The sequence below is a fragment of the Rhinatrema bivittatum genome, chromosome 2 (genome assembly GCF_901001135.1).
Source record: "Rhinatrema bivittatum chromosome 2, aRhiBiv1.1, whole genome shotgun sequence".
Lineage (NCBI taxonomy): Eukaryota > Metazoa > Chordata > Amphibia > Gymnophiona > Rhinatrematidae > Rhinatrema > Rhinatrema bivittatum.
In genome coordinates, this window is record NC_042616.1 from 44418009 (window position 1) to 44435208 (window position 17200).

The window sequence follows — 17200 nt, forward strand, 5'->3', positions numbered from 1 at the left end:
GAGCTGTGGGTTAATAGGGACAGACAGGGAAGTTTGTAAAGCTAAGGAAGCGCAGCCAGTTGTACAGTCTGAGCTGATCTGATCAGCACCCTCACCCCTGACTGAGACAGGGGCAGCATTCAGCTCTGCAAAAAGGTTCACTTAAAAACCAGTTGGAGTTACTGTGAAATTCCTCTTCTTTTTCCCCTGCTTGTAATGCAGTTTATTTAAAATCCTTTGGGTTCATTGTTCTGCCTTCATAACAAGCTCTGTCTATTAGCACTGTGGATCCTAGGTGAGTGAGTTTTTCAGTGATTCTTGTATTGTTTGGATGTGAGGTCTTTATTTGTCTGGATTCTGTGAAAGCCCAGGTTTAGGGAGTCCCAATGTCCTCAGAAAACCCTCATGAAGGAGCAGGTGGTAGGGTACTTGGGAAACCCAGTTGGTGGGTGGGAGGTTGTCAGGAGAGAGGCACAAGTGCAGGAGCAGGCAAGGCCTCTGCAGTGCTTGCTAGGACCTTCAAGATCCAAGCAAGTGAGCAAGGGTTTAAACTCCAAGGGTCAGCTGATGCAGCTTTTGCTTTACTTCTGCTATGAATGTTTATTCCAGGGAGGTAAAGGAAGAGATGTGATGTGTGCGCTTCATTCCTGCCATGAATATTTAATTCTGGGTGGCTGGGGAGGAGCCAGAAGAAGCAGCAGCTCTTGCCCTGTTTTCCCTGTGAACATTTAATTCTTGGCGTGGGAGGCTGCAGAAAGGAGCCAAGGATGAGGCAGGAGCTCTTGTGCCACTCTCCTGTCCTTCTGAATATTTCATTCAAGGACAAGGTGGGGAGATGAACCAAAGCTGTGGCAGCAGATCCTGCTCGCTCCTGCCATGAACATTTGATTATGGGGGGGAGGGGGAGGAGTCAGAGACACGGAGCAAAAGCTCCCACCATGAACCTCTGGTTTGGGGCTCTGGCAGTGGCTGCCTGGGACTGAGCTGTGAGTCTCATCTGGGTCTGGATGTTTCACAGCCTTGACCTAAATAATCAAAGTATGCAAGGTCTGGCCAATCGCATGTGAATTTGAACCTGGAGGTTTGCTGTGATAATGAATGCAAAAGTACACATCTAGATTTGCTTCGTTTATTGCCCCCTCAAAAATACCCCTGCCTGCTTTTTCTGAGGGAACGTAGTTAAAGGAAAACTCTGCATATAGTTTTCTCCCCTGTCCGAACTCCAAACCAGAAATATTTACAAAAGTATATGGGTAAAAGTCCATGCCTTGTTATATGCTCCTACTTTTACTTGTGTAGAGGATGGACAGTAATCAAACAGCCCATTTCTGTGGATAAAAGAGCGTTTTACCCCCGGAAATGGCTTTCATTATTGTCCTCCCTGTATATAATGGTGATGTGCGTTCAACCTTACACATTTTAAAGTCTGAAGCTTTCTTTAACAGATAAAGAAGAAGACCGAACGACTGTACCCCCTCCCCTCGACTGACTGTTCCCCCTCCCGACTGACTGTACGCCCTCCCCCTTGACTGACTCTAACCCCTCCCATCCCCTTGACTGCCTCCCAACCCCAGACCTTATTCTCCCCTTACCCTATTCCCACCCCTGTAACCCCCTCCCCTGCCCCCATTCCTCCTTCCCCATGTGAATGTGCATGAATGTGTTCCCTCACCTTCCCCCACCCTCCCACTCCCATGCCCCTTCCATCCTTGACGCCCTTCCCTTTTCCCATTTCCCTCCATCAATCCCATTTCAGAACCCGGTAAGTTACAGCTACAGTCTGTCCGGTTTTTAAAAATTACCCATCTTCTCCCAAATATTCCTGAAAAGTATTGTCCTATCTCACGTTTGCCTGTCTTGTCCAAAATGTTTAAAAAAGTAGTTCAAGGTCAACTCTGGGGCTTTCTGGAGAAGATGTTAGTGTTTCATGCTAAACATGCAGGTTGCAGGAAGTGCTTCAGCATGCAGACAGCACTCACTGTACTTGATGCAGCCCTATAGGATTTCCCTCTTCTTTGTCAGCCCTGGTTATGACTTTGTTACTAGTTTTAACAGGATGCATTCATTACGGCCATTTATTTATAGCAGGGAATTCTGTTTATTTTATTCTTTGTACATTGCATTGATTTCCTTTTGTAAGACTTTGTGATTAATCAAGCTAATAAATCATAATCATAATTAAACAGAAAACATGACAAACAATCCAACAGGAAATCAGTAACAGAGAAATGAACAAAACTCACAATCTCCAGAACAAAATAAAAATAATCTGAGTGAAATTAAACTTCACAGGCTCTTTCAAAGAGCCACGTTTTGAGGCTTATCCTAGAAATCCTGAATTCTTTCTCTCTGGCGGCCCGATACAGTAAAGTCTGCGGGAGAGCGGACGAACGCCCGCTCTCCCGGCGCGCGCACCTATTTAAATTAGGTGACGCTGTAAAAACAGGGAAAAGGAGGCGCTAGGGACACTAGCGCGTCCCTAGCGCCTCCTTTTTGACAGGAGCGGTGCCTGTCAGCGGGTTTGACAGCCGACGCTCAATTTTGCCGGCGTCAGTTCTCGAGCACGCTGACAGCCACGGGCTCGGAAACCGGACGCCGGCAAAATTGAGCTTCCGGTTTTCGGCCCGACAGCCGCGGGCCGAATTGAATTTTTTTTTTTTTTTTTTACTTTTTTTACTTTTCGGGACCTCCGACTTAATATCGCCATGATATTAAGTCGGAGGGTGCACAGAAAAACAGTTTTCACTGCTTTTCTGTGCACTTTCCCGGCACCAGAAGAAATTAGCACCGATCTTTGGGTCAGCGCTAATTTCTGAAAGTAAAATGTGCGGCTTGGCTGCACATTTTACTTTCTGTATCCCGCGCGCATACCTAATAGGGCCCTCAACATGCATTTGCATGTTGAGGGCCCTATTAGGTGCCGCGGGTTGGACGTGCGTTTTCCTCCCCTTACTGAATAAGGGGTAAGGGAAAACGCGCGTCCAAGAGCAGGCTAACAGGAGCGCACTGTACTGTATCGGCCTGTGGGTAAAGAGAGAGGAAGAGTATTCCAAAATATGCAGCTAAATAGGAAAACCCCTTCTCTCTTACATGCTCCAGATAAATTTCTCTAGGAGAGGGAACTGAAAGTAATGCCAGCTGAGATTAATGTAATTACCTTGCAGGCTCATCAGGAAGTAAGAGAGGCCATGATATGTGGCCATGATAGACTGCAATTTAGCCTAAGAAAATAAAAACAAATCTTTGTGCTAGAAGAGAAGTGAGGAGCAAAACGTAATGAGTTATCAAACTTGACCCCTAATAAAGTAACACTATTTCTTAACTGAATAGAAGGACCTGCCATCGGCGGGGAAGAAAGTGAATTTAATCTACATTTCTAGTAAAACATAATGCCCTCCGAGTTTCCTGGCTTTACCTTTATCTTCTTCTCCCCTATCAATCCCCTCTCCTTCCAGGTGGTGAGGGAGAGGAAGGTGAATGGAGAGATTATTGCTAAATATGTATTAATAATGCATCTAAATGGCAGATGAAATTTAATGAGGGCGAGCAATCCATTCTTTGGGATTCTGCTGACCTGGATTGGCCACTCTCGCAGACAGGATGCTGGGATTGATGGACCTTTGGTCTGATACAGAATGGCATTTCTTATGTTATGTATCTAGCCTCAGCAGCAGAGAGAGAATAACTGATGTTATTCCATTTATTTTTAAGTTCAGACACATTATCTAACCTTGCTGGCCTTTAGATGTAAAGTATTATGCACTTTACAAACAAGAGGCATCATCCTCTCACTGGCAGTGCGGCCCGATTGATGGTGAGGGTGCACAGTCCCATTGGAGGGACATTCTTGTAAGATGGAGCAGTGAAATTGCTCTGTGGGAAGGAATTACCTGCTGGGGGATCCACAATGGCCAAGGTTTGTGCTCTTATCACTGGCAGGTCATGGGTAATAACCACAGTGTATGCGAGCCGAAGGGGAGGGGGATGGGGACATGCAGTCAAAGACTGGAGAAGAGGGGTGAGGTCAGGGATCATAAGGGTGGGCCTCTGGGGTCAGGGGTCATGGTAAGGGAGGGCTCTGGGGCTAGAGTAAGCTCTGGGGTCAGGGAGAGGTGGGTATTTTTTTTAGATTTAGGTGTAGGTCCTTCAGTGAGGTTAGATCCCCTGGAGCTGCTCAGGGTAAGTTTTCAGGAAGCTGCTCAGTGCTGAACCGGTTAAGCTAAATTTGGGAACATTTCCAGCTGCCATGCAGTGATTGAAAATTTATCCAATAAACGTAATCAACGCTTGTGGCCACTCAGCAGCTCTTCTGAAAATTTGCCTCTTACCTTGTATACAGAAATGGACACAATTAACTTTGTGATAACCAAGATCAATGCCTGTACCGCAGATGGAAAGTAGGACATCAGGAAATGCTCACACATCTCCTTTCTTTCTCTTTCTGGTTCCGCTCGTCCTGCCAACTTCTGCACCGCTGCATTAGATTTCCCCTTGACATCCCGTATCCCGTGTGTGTGTGGTGTGATTGCAGCGACGACGACAAGGTAAGGAGCCTTTGCAAACATCACTTTGTGCCCTGTAATACTTTTAAAGGTCCTTGGTCAGTGGATTTGTCCGGCTGAGTTTGGAATTTAGCAGGACAAACCGCAAAGTATTAAAATTGTGGGCCAATGAATGGTTAACTTACCTGGATAAAAAGAGATGACCGGGTGTGGGGCTTATGTTTAGCTGGGTAGCAGCCCTGAAGTTAGCTAAATAAACTTACTCCACTGTCTTTGGATCTATCCAGCGGGAACTCGTACCTGGGTAAGTCCAGCTAACTTCCTGCTCTCGGCACCGCTGCATGGACCTATTAGTTTATAAATATAAATGAAGAAACATTTTGTTGGTATTCAGGGACTTCACAGTGCTAATCAGTGATTTCTCAGAGACGAGGAGTCCCTCAGAGCACAGGGAACCGTCTGCCCTCTATAGTTACCCCAGTGAGCCATAGCAAATGGTTTAGTCCACTCCCTACCCTAAACTAGGTCCTCCTCTGGGAGGAGCTTAGACCTTAGAAAAGGCATCCAGAATAGACAAAATAATAAATATAACTGAGGAATCACTAAATAGCAGACAAATGTTTATTTATTAGCACAATCTGTGGTCAGAAGACCTCATTGATTCAGATGCTGGTTGGTTACTCCAGCTCTGCCTGACACAAAAACCTGTTAGAGCTGTGTGAGACTTGGTGCAGGACCCTGCTGACACCCAGTACTAACTCACCTGTCACTAATCCTTCACAGAAACAGTGCTAATGAATGAATATTTGTTATTATAGACAAGAAAAGGATTTACAGTTAACTCAAAAGGCTTGAAAAACTGGAAACAGCAAAGAGGAAAAAAGAAAAAGAACAGTAACTGCTAGTACTTAACAGTTTGTCTGCAGAGTGAAATGCTGCATCCTTCCCAGTCAGATAGCAGGGTCCTGTGCAACCTTTTCCTGTCACCCCACAGCTGTACTTCCCAGCTGAAACAGGTCTCTCTCTCTCTCATTCTGCTAACTCCAACTCTCATTCTCTCAGCCCGTTCTGTCCCTTAACAGATCCTCAGCAGCAGTGCAATGTCTGCTGAAACGAGCATCTTTCTCTCAGTGTTACAGTCTCTCTCTCTCAGAACTTAGCAGCAGGGTGAAGACATCGGTCCTGGGATTCATCCCCTCAGCTCCAGCTCCTGGTGCCAGTGGAACACTGCCCTCTTATACTGCCGCCTGCTGACCGGCTGAAGATCATCTGAATAAAAAAAACATTCTCTCAATATACCAGGCAAATAATACTGACAATTACAACTCCTGCTCATCACCAAGAATAATTTTCCAAGTGTGTGGCTCGACTTTTGTGCTGTATCCGAGGGACATTTGAATTTCTGCTGACTCCGCCCTTCCAGCTCTGCCTCAGCTCCATCCCTGAAACCCCTCTGCTCGCTGGCTGTAAAAGACTATTGGTTAGCACAGTGGGCTGGAAGCCAGGGTTTAAATCCCACTGTCACCACTCCTTGTGGCTTCAGGGTCAGATTGTGAGCCCACTATGAATAGAGAAATAACTACAGTACCTGATTGTCATCCACTTTGAAGTGCTGAAAGTTGGAATATAAATAAAAAATTTAAAAAACCTTCAGGCTCCTGATTGATTGATTTACCCAAGTAACCTCTACAGTACTGATTCAATGGTCCCCACAAAACATGCAAGGGGCCAAATTGACGACCTTTTCAGAGGTGGTGATGCAAGCCTGGGTGAAATGGAAAGGGAAACTCATTGGGTACAACATCGTCCATCATAAGACTTCATTTTTATATAATCCATTATTTCCCCCAGGAATGGAGGGGCCCTTTATTAGGAGATGGCAAAGTAAAGGGATCACCACAATTGGTCAATTATGGAAGGACAATAAATTTATATCTTTTCGTGAACTACAGGAACGCTATTCCCTTAACATGTCCGATCAATATGCATACTCTCAACTTGCACATTTTTTCTCTACACATAGATTAGGCAAACTGTTAAGCCAGGAGAAGGCACCGTTTGTTAGGTTCTGTGAAACTGCAGACCGTTTTGGGAAGCCTATCTCTAGGATATACGCACTCATAAACGGGCAGCAAGGAGTTAAACCTAATCACCAAATGAAATGGGAACGGGACATTGAAGAAACTTTACCTGTCAAAGCCTGGAAAAAGTGCCATTTAAGTATAGGCAGTAGCTCAGTCTCAGCGCTACTAAAGGAAAATGGCTATAAGGTGCTGTACCGCTGGTATTTAACACCTGATCGGCTCCATCAGATGTCCATTGGACCTAATGACAATTGCTGGCGGAAGTGTGGAATGGCTGGCACCTTCTTTCACATGTGGTGGGGGTGTCCCAAGGTGAAGGATTCATGGCAGGCAGTATTTGATTATATTCAGCATACCTTAAAGATATCAGTAGTCCTAACACCCCAGACTGGTTTATTGCAGGTTGCTCTGGAAGGGGGTACAACCTGGCAAAGATTACCAGTCATGCAAGTGGTTCTAGCAGCCAGGTGTGAGATTGCATATTGGTGGAAGAAGGTGACGTACTTGCCAGGTTGGATAGAATCTATCATTTAAGCCATCTAACAGCTATACGTAATGACCAGCTGCCCAAATTTCAAAAAATATGGGAACCATATTTAACGGGGAAGATTACTACCTCATAGGATGGGGGGAGTAGTGTCACTAAATGACAGAGATTCTCCTAGAGTTCATCTTTGTTGAGCTGACGATACTACTTCTCCACAATTTCATGAGATATAAGCCCCAGAACTTGGAACTTTTGTGATATTCTACTCTTCTTACCCTGCTGTTTATTATATTACCGCAGTACTGCTTTCTTACTTGTTGCATTATTGCTCTACAGCTTTTCATGATATGATACCACGGAGCAGATGAGATGATTCGTAGACAGACTGCCGGGGGGGGAGGAATGGGGGGACTTGGCTTGGAAGGGAATAAAGGGAAGGTTACATTAAGAAATAAGACTTGTACCCAAATGATAGTAAAAACACAGACGCCTGATTGATAATCACCAGTTTAATAAGAGATGTCTGTACCATTGAATGTTCACAATACATCTACTGCCTTAAATAACTGTCTTAATACACATAATGATGTAACACACACTTTTGCATTTTGTTATGTGCTATAACTATGTTTTACGCTGATATGTTGATCAGTGGATATCATACTATTCACTTGGACTTTTGTTTATGTTTGATGTATTGTGTTATGTATACAATATGATATTGAGTCTTGGTCATGCTATGTAATCTATGATATAAAGTTAATAAAATACCAATTTAAAAAATAAAAAGAACAGCGATTCTCAACCAGTGTGTCAGGGCTTCCTGGTGTCCCACTGCCCTGGATGCGCATTCTTCCCTGTCCTCCATCGCAGCGAGATGCACACATTCTTCCACTAACTCTGCCGCCATTCAATCTGGGCAGCTGACATCATCAGCAGCATGGTCCTTTCTTTTTCCCGCCCCCACTGCCCAGAACAGGAAGTGATGTACAGTGGGGTGCATGGGAAGAAGAGAAGACCATGCTGTATAAAGTAGTGGCAGAAGCACAGGCCTGGACCAAAATAAAACACATACAGCAAGCAGCGACTGGAGAAAGAACAGTTAGCCCCCACAGCTGATGAGATTCTTTGTTCTCAGGCTGCAGGGGCTGGAGGAGGAGGCTACTGCAGCTGCCATTTGTGCTAGAGATGAGGGGGTTGTGAGAGTGAGCCAGAGGGAGAGAGAGCATATGTGTGATTGAGAGTATGTATGTAAGAGGGAGCATGTTTGTGCAGGTGTGATTGACAGTATGTGACTAAGTGGGAGTGTGTGTGTGATTGAGAGCATGTATGTAAGTAAGAGAGAGTGCATATGTGTGACAGAGAAAGCCAGTTCAGGGAGATGATGTGTTTGTGGGTATGTGAGAGAGAGAGAGAAAAAGACTGGTCAGGGAGATATCTGGTGTGCGTGAGGGGTACAGAGACTGGTCTGGGAGGTGACTGGTGTGTGTGAGGAAGAGAGACTGGTCTGGGAAATGACTGGTGTGTGAGGGATAGAGACTGGGCTGAGAGGTGACTGGTGTATGTGAGGAAGAGAGACTGGTCAGGGAGGTGACTGCTCTGTGTGCCATGTTGTGTGTAGGAGTTGAGACCTGCTGCCACCTCTCTGCTGCTATCCAGCTCAGTACCACTACAATTCAAAGAGATCCACACTCCACCAGGAATGGGTAGCACAAGGAGCGATGGGAAGCAATGAGCAGGAGGCAGGAACAGGAGTGAGAGCAAAAGGAGAGGGAAGTGAAGTGATCAGGGAGAAGAGAGAAGAAGGGGGTGGGACTTGAGAGCAGAGAAAAGGAGGAGGAAGAAGAGGCAAAAAGACAGCAAGAATGGGGAGAGAATAGGGGACTGAGTGGGGAGGTCAGGGCAAGGGGCAAGCACAATGGGGGTGGGAAGGGGCTGAGGATTTTGCTAAAGGAGGAAACTGGTGGTAGGGGGATAACATCTCTGCTCCCCACCCCAGTCCCCTCTTCTCTCTCTAACCATCCCCACTGCCTCTCGATCCTTATCTCGCCCCCTCAGTTCCCTTCTCACCTGCCACTAACCATTTCCTCTTGCTCTTATTATATTGTGTTGTTTTTTTTTGTTTAAACAATTTTTATTGCATTTTACACATGATAACAATAAGAGAACAGCTGGACATAGGTACACTTCAGTGTCCGACAATCAGTAGAACTGGTGGAGTGCAATTACATACCAAAGAATAAGTGATAACATCAACCCACCCTACTCCCCCACCCAAGTCAAACATCCCCCAACAGTCATACTGTGATGCAGAAGTTGAAGGTGCAACCACCCAGTCATCCATGGTTGTAGACATCATCGGTCAATTGTTCAAAATCAAGCTACGCGCTCTGTGTGGTAGCGCCTGAATATACGACTCCCAAATGCTCAAGAAGAGACGAAGATGTCGAGGAGAGGTACGTGCCGTCAATTGTCCCATCCGCATGAGTCGGTGTAAGTGATTCCGCCACGCCCAAAAAGAGGGTGCCGCTGTATCTCGCCACTGAAGGAGTATCAGTCGTTTACCTACAAAGCAAGCTTTCATAAAAAACATACGATGCCCCGCTTCCCGAATGCGTACAAGGGGGATATATTCAAAGAGAATCATAAGGGGGGAGACTCGTAAAGGTATACCCAACAATCCAGCCAAGTAGGAAATAATACGCCTCCAAAATTGCTGGATTACGGGACATCCCCAAAACAGATGTGAGAGAGTGCCTTCTTCCCTGTTGCACTTCCCACAGATGGCAGTCGGGACTAGTTTAGAGTGGAACGCCACTTGTGTGGATACATATGCCCTCCAGAGAAATTTACATTGCATTTCGCGATAATATGAGTTGGAAGACACTTTCGCAATACGCTCAAAGCAAGTTCCCAATTGAGTGGCCGAAACCTGAAATTCCCCATCCCTGTTCCAGCGTTCAGCTAGGTCAGAGCATGGATTCTGGTAAGTGAGCTTCCTCAGGTGATTATAATAATGAGAAAGAGAAGGCACGGTAGCCCGCTCTAGTAAAAAGCAAGCCGCAATAGCCTAAAATCCACTCGGCCAAAAGCCATAATGAGAATGTTGCAGATATGAAAACACCGAAATATTCCCAAACCCATAAAGCGTGGACAGTTGGGTGGGTTGAAGCATGCGCCCTGTATTATCCATAACATGTCCCACCTGCGTAATCCCTCGGGCTGCCCAGCGCCTAAACACTATGGAGGTCGACCCAGGAGAAAAGTCAGGATTTCCCTGTAAAGGGAGGAAGAAAGCACATCCCTGGGGGAGTTGCAATAATTTCAACCGAAACCAAGCATGTCGTATCGGGCGTATCAAGCCAGTCAACGGTTCGGGTATAGTCAATTTATCCCAGGCAGCTTGTAAGATATAACGTAAGTCCCAAGCCCCGCAGATTTCCCGTTCAGTAGCTAAATGGATGTATAATCCTTCCCCAATCAACCACTCACGGACCACCCTTAAACTGCTAGCCCAATTATACAAACATAGGTCAGGTACACTGAGGCCCCCCTTGCCCCACCTACTCTGAAGATGTTTCAATGCAATTCTAGACTTTTTCCCCTGCCAAAAAAACACCCTCATACCACCCTCCAGTTTGTGAATGTCTCGGATTTTGAGTCAAAGTACTAAGTTTTGAAAGACATATAGCCATTTAGGCAGAATGATCATTTTAAACAGTTGAATGCATCCGGCTAGTGACAACGGTGAGGAGCCCCATCGCCACAAACGTTCCAAAGTATAGGTAACCAAGGGGTGTATATTCAAGGCATAAAGCTGAGGGAGGTCAATGGATAAGTAAATGCCCAAGTAACGTATGCGTCCCGCAGCCCAAAGCAACGGAAAAGGACCCCCCCAATTATTCCGCAAAGTAGTTGGAAACGCCAGTGCTTCAGATTTATCGCGATTTAAGCGAAAGCCGGAGAAGGACCCAAACCCACTGAGAAGGGACAACAGAGGTGGTAGGGACGCGACAGGGTTAGTTAGAAAAACTAGGAGATCATCGACAAAAGCCGCATATTTAAAAGTCTGACTCTGAAATCGGACCCCCTTTACAGTCCGGGCTGCTTGTATAACCAGAAGGAGTGGTTCAAATTGTAATAAGAACAATAAGGGGGATAGGGGGCACCCCTGACGGGTACCACAATAAATAGAAAATGTGTCAGAATGAGATTGGTTCACCACTATCCGTGCCACCGGGTCTCGGTAGAGAAGGCGAATCGCACTCTGGAACCAACCAGTCATATTGGTTTTATATTTCTCGAATTTATGCAAATTCATGCAAACGAGGGGGAGGGGCATCCCATACCTCAGTCAAGTGTCCAGTTCTGGTCTGTGGAAAAGTTGGCAACCCTAGGTCCCAAAGTCTTTTTTCTGCACGGGGTCCTATCAAAGTCAGGGCTGACTCTGCAGTGTCCCAGGTTAGAAAGCTGCAGCAGAGTTTTTATAGGGAGGGTAAAATGTTGGAGGCAATCTCCTACCTGAGCAGAAGCTCCTGCATGCATTTTCCACTCTGCTTTTGCCGATTTAAAGAATAGAAATGAATCGGGGTCTCTTTCTGAGGCTGGGGAAGAGCTGAGTGTTTGCCGCTTGCAGAAAAGCTCAGGAGCAGGAACTTGAGATTGGGGCTGAAGGTTCTGATTTCCAACCGTTAACCTGCAGCACAGGGCAGTTCGTCTTCCTGCTGGCGCAGACTTATGACATCACACAAGGGGCGAGCAGACTTTACATTGTCCCCGGACTGCATGTGACTGGCGTTTCCCTTTAAGAAGACTCCGGGCACAGAGCATGCTCAGTTGGTCGCTGTTGCTTTCAACCTCCATGTTTAATGGCAATTCATGTACTTGGAACCAATGTTGCCAGGTGGGCAACTTTCCAATGAGCATGTGCAGGAAATTTTTCCGAGGTCTTTTCTGCCTTTTTGGGGGGGGGGGGCTTTTTGGGCGCCTTGCGCAATGCGGGAGGGGAGTGTGGTGGGCGGGGATTTGTAATTAAAGCTGCAAAGCATGAAGTATCGCCCTTTCCCTGATGCCTCACAGTCACAGCAAAGCTACTGCAAGCCCTGAACAAGGGGGAGACGACCGTGACTGCATCAACACAGACGTGGAAACAAGCTTGTGCCTGCTAGGGTTTTTTCTTTTATTCTGCACCCCTCTTTCTTTAGACAAACCATTACAAGAAAGAGAGAAAATCCCTTTCCCGTCGATAGCAGGCTGAATTAGCCATGCTGTATGGGACCTGTCCGTCAGGCACAGGAGGCGGAGCTTCCAAAGAGAAGTCAGAGCTCTGCTCTGAGGCTGCGCGTGGGTTCCCGCGCTGGAAAAACGACTCTCCTCAGTCTGTTTTTCCGCGCGCAGGAATCGCACGCGGAGCTTCGGACCTCCTCAGCTTATTTCTTCAATACCAAGTAAGAATGTCAAACTCAAATAAAAAGGATAATCCGCGCCCATCAGGGTTCAAACCCTGTAGCTGCGGCAAAGTGATGTCGATCACTGACACACATAATAGCTGTTATCGTTGTTTGGGTCCTGACCATGACATCCCCAATTGTATATCGTGCAGACGTATGTCCCCACGGGCACGGAGGATTAGGTCAGAGCGTATGGACTCCCTACGACAGGCACCATCTGTATCAGACCCTTCACATTCAGACGCCACCATCAAGGTAGCTGACAAACCGGCGAAACGTATACATGAGGGGAATAACCCTTCACCTCCTTCAACCCCAAAACGATCTAAAAATCAAAAGGGAAGCCATTCAAAAACCTCCTCAGGGTCGAGGTATTCCTCAAAAAGGGGCTCTATGCCACCTGAATGGAAGTCAGTGCAAACAGGTACCAGCTTCGGTACACTGATCACTCACTTGCAATCCCAGACCGCGCCGGCCTTACAGGAACGCGTCAGCCAGCGATCTCCGCCTTCCGACGCGGCTCACTCAACGTCTCCTTCGATGCGCTCCAGCGGGCACGTCACGGCGCACGTCACAAGACACGCCTCTAGACGCACGGAGCGACGCGACTCAAGGGAATCAGAGAGGTCCGTTTCGCCGGAACGGCGCGGCTCGAGGCACACACAACGGCGCGACTCTGTACGCTCTGAACTGCAGGACTCACCGAACCGGGCAGGAAGCAAAAAGCCGCACACACCGCGATCCCCCACGGCGCGGCGAACGCAGCAACACACAAAGACTTATACTTCAGCTTCTCCTGTAAGTAAAACCACGGCTTTAGGGGAACCACAAACAAAGTCGGGTAATAAATCATCTGCACTTCAAATGAAATCTGACAAGGGTTCCTTGCCGCGTTCCCATCCCTCACAGAATAGGAAACGGGATCTCAAAACTATACAAACAGCATCTCAGGGTTTTCAAACAAATGAATCTAATACATTGGTAAAAAAAACCAAATCAGAGATTATACCTTAATCCCTTTTCTAAGAATTACAGGCGTTTAAAAGCATTGTGGGACTATGAGGATGCGCCCTCTCTTCCATCGTCCCCATCTACTACAGGACAATGTTCGCCCAACCTTTCGCACAAAGCTTCTACTAGGAAAACATTAAACCCCTTTCAGGAACCTGTAGTGAAAAAGAGAAAAATTCCACCCGCAGACAACTTAAAGGCAGGAATTCCCTTATCTAATAATGCCTCTAGTTCAAAAAAGAGCATGCCACCAGACACCACAGATGCTCTTAAAACATTGTCCTTAGCCCTGGCAGGGTTCTACGACACCGTATCTAAGACCTACGCTATTCCTACTTCGCCCATAGGAAATGATTTCCCTTCTCCCGCCCACTCCGATAACTCTTCATCCAGGAGTAGGAGCCCGCATATAACGGATAATGTAACTAGATCATCTTTGGCTCCAGTAACCATACACCTATCTCCAATAAACTTGGGAAAGGATCTCTCCGATGATAACCTGATAGACCCACCGGGTTCTCCTAGAACTGGTGACCCCAACCCCCGCACTGATCTTACGCCAGATTCTTCTACTGGGTATCAGTCGGACCCAGGTACGGAGCATATCGAACAAGATTTGCCACACGAGGATTTAACCTACCCAAAATTCCTTGGGAAAATGGGTAAAGCATTAAACATTACAATCCAGAAACTGCCAGACCCTGGAGCAGAAACTCTGGATCTTCTAAAGATTTTGGATACTCCTCATGAACCAACTGCACTGCCACCTCACGCAGTGCTCGATACTTTATTGGAACAGTCTTGGAATAATCCATTTACTGTTCCGGCAGTATCCAGGAAAATAGACATTAAGTATAAATTACAAAAGTCCACCTATTACTCTTCATCACAGCTTCCCCATACCTCGTTAGTAGTGGAATCAGCTATGGGGAAAGCTCGGAAAACTAAATTGCATTCTTCATCTCCACCCTTGAAGGACATGAGAACTCTAGACGACTTCGCAAAAAGGGCTTACCAAGGCTCCATGTTGGGTACTCGCATTCACCACCATCAATTCTATCTTGCTCAATATCTCTATGGTTGTGTACAACGCATGAAGACTGACGCAGATCTCTTGGATCTTTCCCCGGTCCAAGACTTAGAAGAGGGGATCAGACACCTTCTACGGACAGTCTATGAAGGATTTGATACCGCTTCTCGAGTCTCAGCAACTGCTATAGCAGCGCGCCGTCTGGCATGGCTCAAAGCCAGTTCCATTAGAGAAGATGTGCACACTAAACTCGCCAATCTTCCCTGCAAGGGAGATAATCTTTTTGGTGAAAAATTCCAAGAGACTGTCGCTCAACTGAAAGAACAATCTGCGGCGGTGCAGTCCCTAACAACGCAACCAACCTACCAGTCCAATAGAAGATTCTTCTCCCAGTACAGGAGACAACCCTTCCAACGGAAACCTTATAGGCAATATCCATCTTATCGAGCGCCTTCCTATCAACCTTATAACAGGCCAAACATTCCACAAACTCAACCTCGTCGGGGCCGTGGACGAGCACAACGACCTCAACAACAACAACAGCAACAACAGACATCGATTAAACCTTCACAGTCTTTTTAGCACTTCCTCAACCACCACCGCTCTCGCTGCAGGCGGGGAGAGTAACCTTGCATTATCAACAATGGACAGCCATCACTACAGATCGATGGGTCCTCAACATCATTCAACACGGGTACAAAATACCATTTCAACATCTACCAACGCTTCCCCACCCCCCTTCCCGAATATACCAAGACACCACGGGGGAGATGAGGAAGGAATTACAACAATTGTTACAACAACAAGCAGTGCAAATCCTGCCACGGAAAGTCTGGCACACAGGATTTTATTCCCCGTACTTCCTCATTCCAAAAAAATCAGGAGGGTTGCATCCTATCCTAGATCTTCGACAGCTCAACAAACTGATACCCAAGGAAAAATTCAAAATGATATCCCTCAAATCGATCTTACCCTTGATTCATCGCAATGCATGGATGTGCAGCATCGATCTAAAAGACGCTTATACTCATATTCCAATGCACCCCTCGTCTTGGAAATACCTGTCTTTTCAAGCCCTGAATACCCACTATCAATACCGAGTGCTGCCATTCGGCCTCTCCACAGCACCCAGAGTATTTACCAAATGCATGGCAGTAGTGGTGGCACACCTTCGCCAACAAGGCATCATCATCTTCCCGTACCTAGACGATTGGCTACTGATAGCATCAGACCCCACAATATTACGCAACAATCTCTCACAAACAATCCTTTGCCTCCACAACCTCGGTCTCCTTATCAACTACCAAAAGTCCCGGTTGCAGGCAACCCAGACCATACAGTTTATAGGAGTCATCCTAGATACGGTCAAATACAGAGTCTTTCTTCCCCCAGAGAGAAGGACAGTGATGATGAATATATTTCACAATCTACAGAAAACGCCAAGACCAACGGCCCGCCAAGTCTTGGTCGCACTGGGACACATGGCAGCGGCAATTCACGCTGTAAAGAATACACGTCTCCAAATGCGACACCTCCAATGGCACCTCCGACGTCAATGGAAACAACACTCCCAACCATTATCGTGGAAAATTTGTATGACAACGACAATGATCAACCAACTCCAATGGTGGCTGGGGCGTCACACCCTATCGAAGGGAGCGTCGTTCACCCTCCTCCCGCACAACGCGGTACTCACCACGGATGCCTCCAGGAAAGGTTGGGGAGCCCATATGGACACCTTCCAGACACAAGGGCTATGGTCGCGAACAGAACAATCCTTTCAGATCAACCTACTAGAACTGCGAGCGATAAGATACGCACTACGCACCTTCCTTCCATATCTCCAGGGCCGCAGGCTCATGGTCTACACAGACAACCAAGTCGCAATGTTCTATATAAACAAACAAGGGGGCACGGGATCTTGGCCGTTATGCAGGGAGGCGATGTGGATCTGGACATGGGCGTGCAAATACTCCATCCACCTCCAGGCCACTTACATTCCAGGGATAGCCAATGTTCAAGCGGACAGGCTCAGCAGAATCTTCCATCCACACGAATGGGAACTTCACCAAGAAGTAGCGGACTCCATCTTTCACCAGTGGGGCCGACCTTCCATAGATCTCTTTGCGACCGAATACAATCGGAAAGTAGAGAAATTCTGCTCAGTTTGGCCCAGTCACCAACGTCAAACACAAGATGCCTTTCTACTTCCATGGTCACAACAGCTCATGTACGCATTTCCACCAATTCCTCTGATCACACGTACGCTGCAAAAATGCATCCTGGATTCAGCGCAACTAATTCTAATAGCACCAGCGTGGCCTCGCCAGCACTGGTACACGCATCTCTTACACATGTCCACGGAACCGCCCATTCGCCTACCACTGTGAGTAGATCTACTATCGCAGGACGAAGGCACACTTCTTCACCCACTTCAGCAGTCCCTACACCTCACAGCATGGAGACTGAACGGATCTTACTTGAAGAACAAGGTATATCGTTACTAGTTCAGGATGTGATTCTGGCATCACGTCGACCATCGACAAGGAAGAACTATCATTTCAAATGGAAGAGATACGTTCTCTGGTGCACATCTGAATGTTTGGACCCTTTGTCATGTCCTCCGGCCAGACTTTTGGACTACCTCCATACCTTGT

At 46.8% G+C, this 17200-nt stretch overlaps 1 protein-coding gene and 1 long non-coding RNA gene across 2 annotated transcripts in view; both read left to right on the forward strand.

The window, feature by feature from the left end:
* LOC115085947 (oocyte zinc finger protein XlCOF6-like) overlaps nt 1-17200 on the forward strand; it is a 1095473-nt gene that overhangs the window by 317066 nt on the left and 761207 nt on the right. The window lies entirely within an intron of this gene.
* Nucleotides 1293-5189, forward strand: LOC115085979. The gene is made up of 2 exons (XR_003855004.1): nt 1293-1741; nt 4463-5189. It is a non-coding gene; the product is annotated as an uncharacterized LOC115085979 (long non-coding RNA).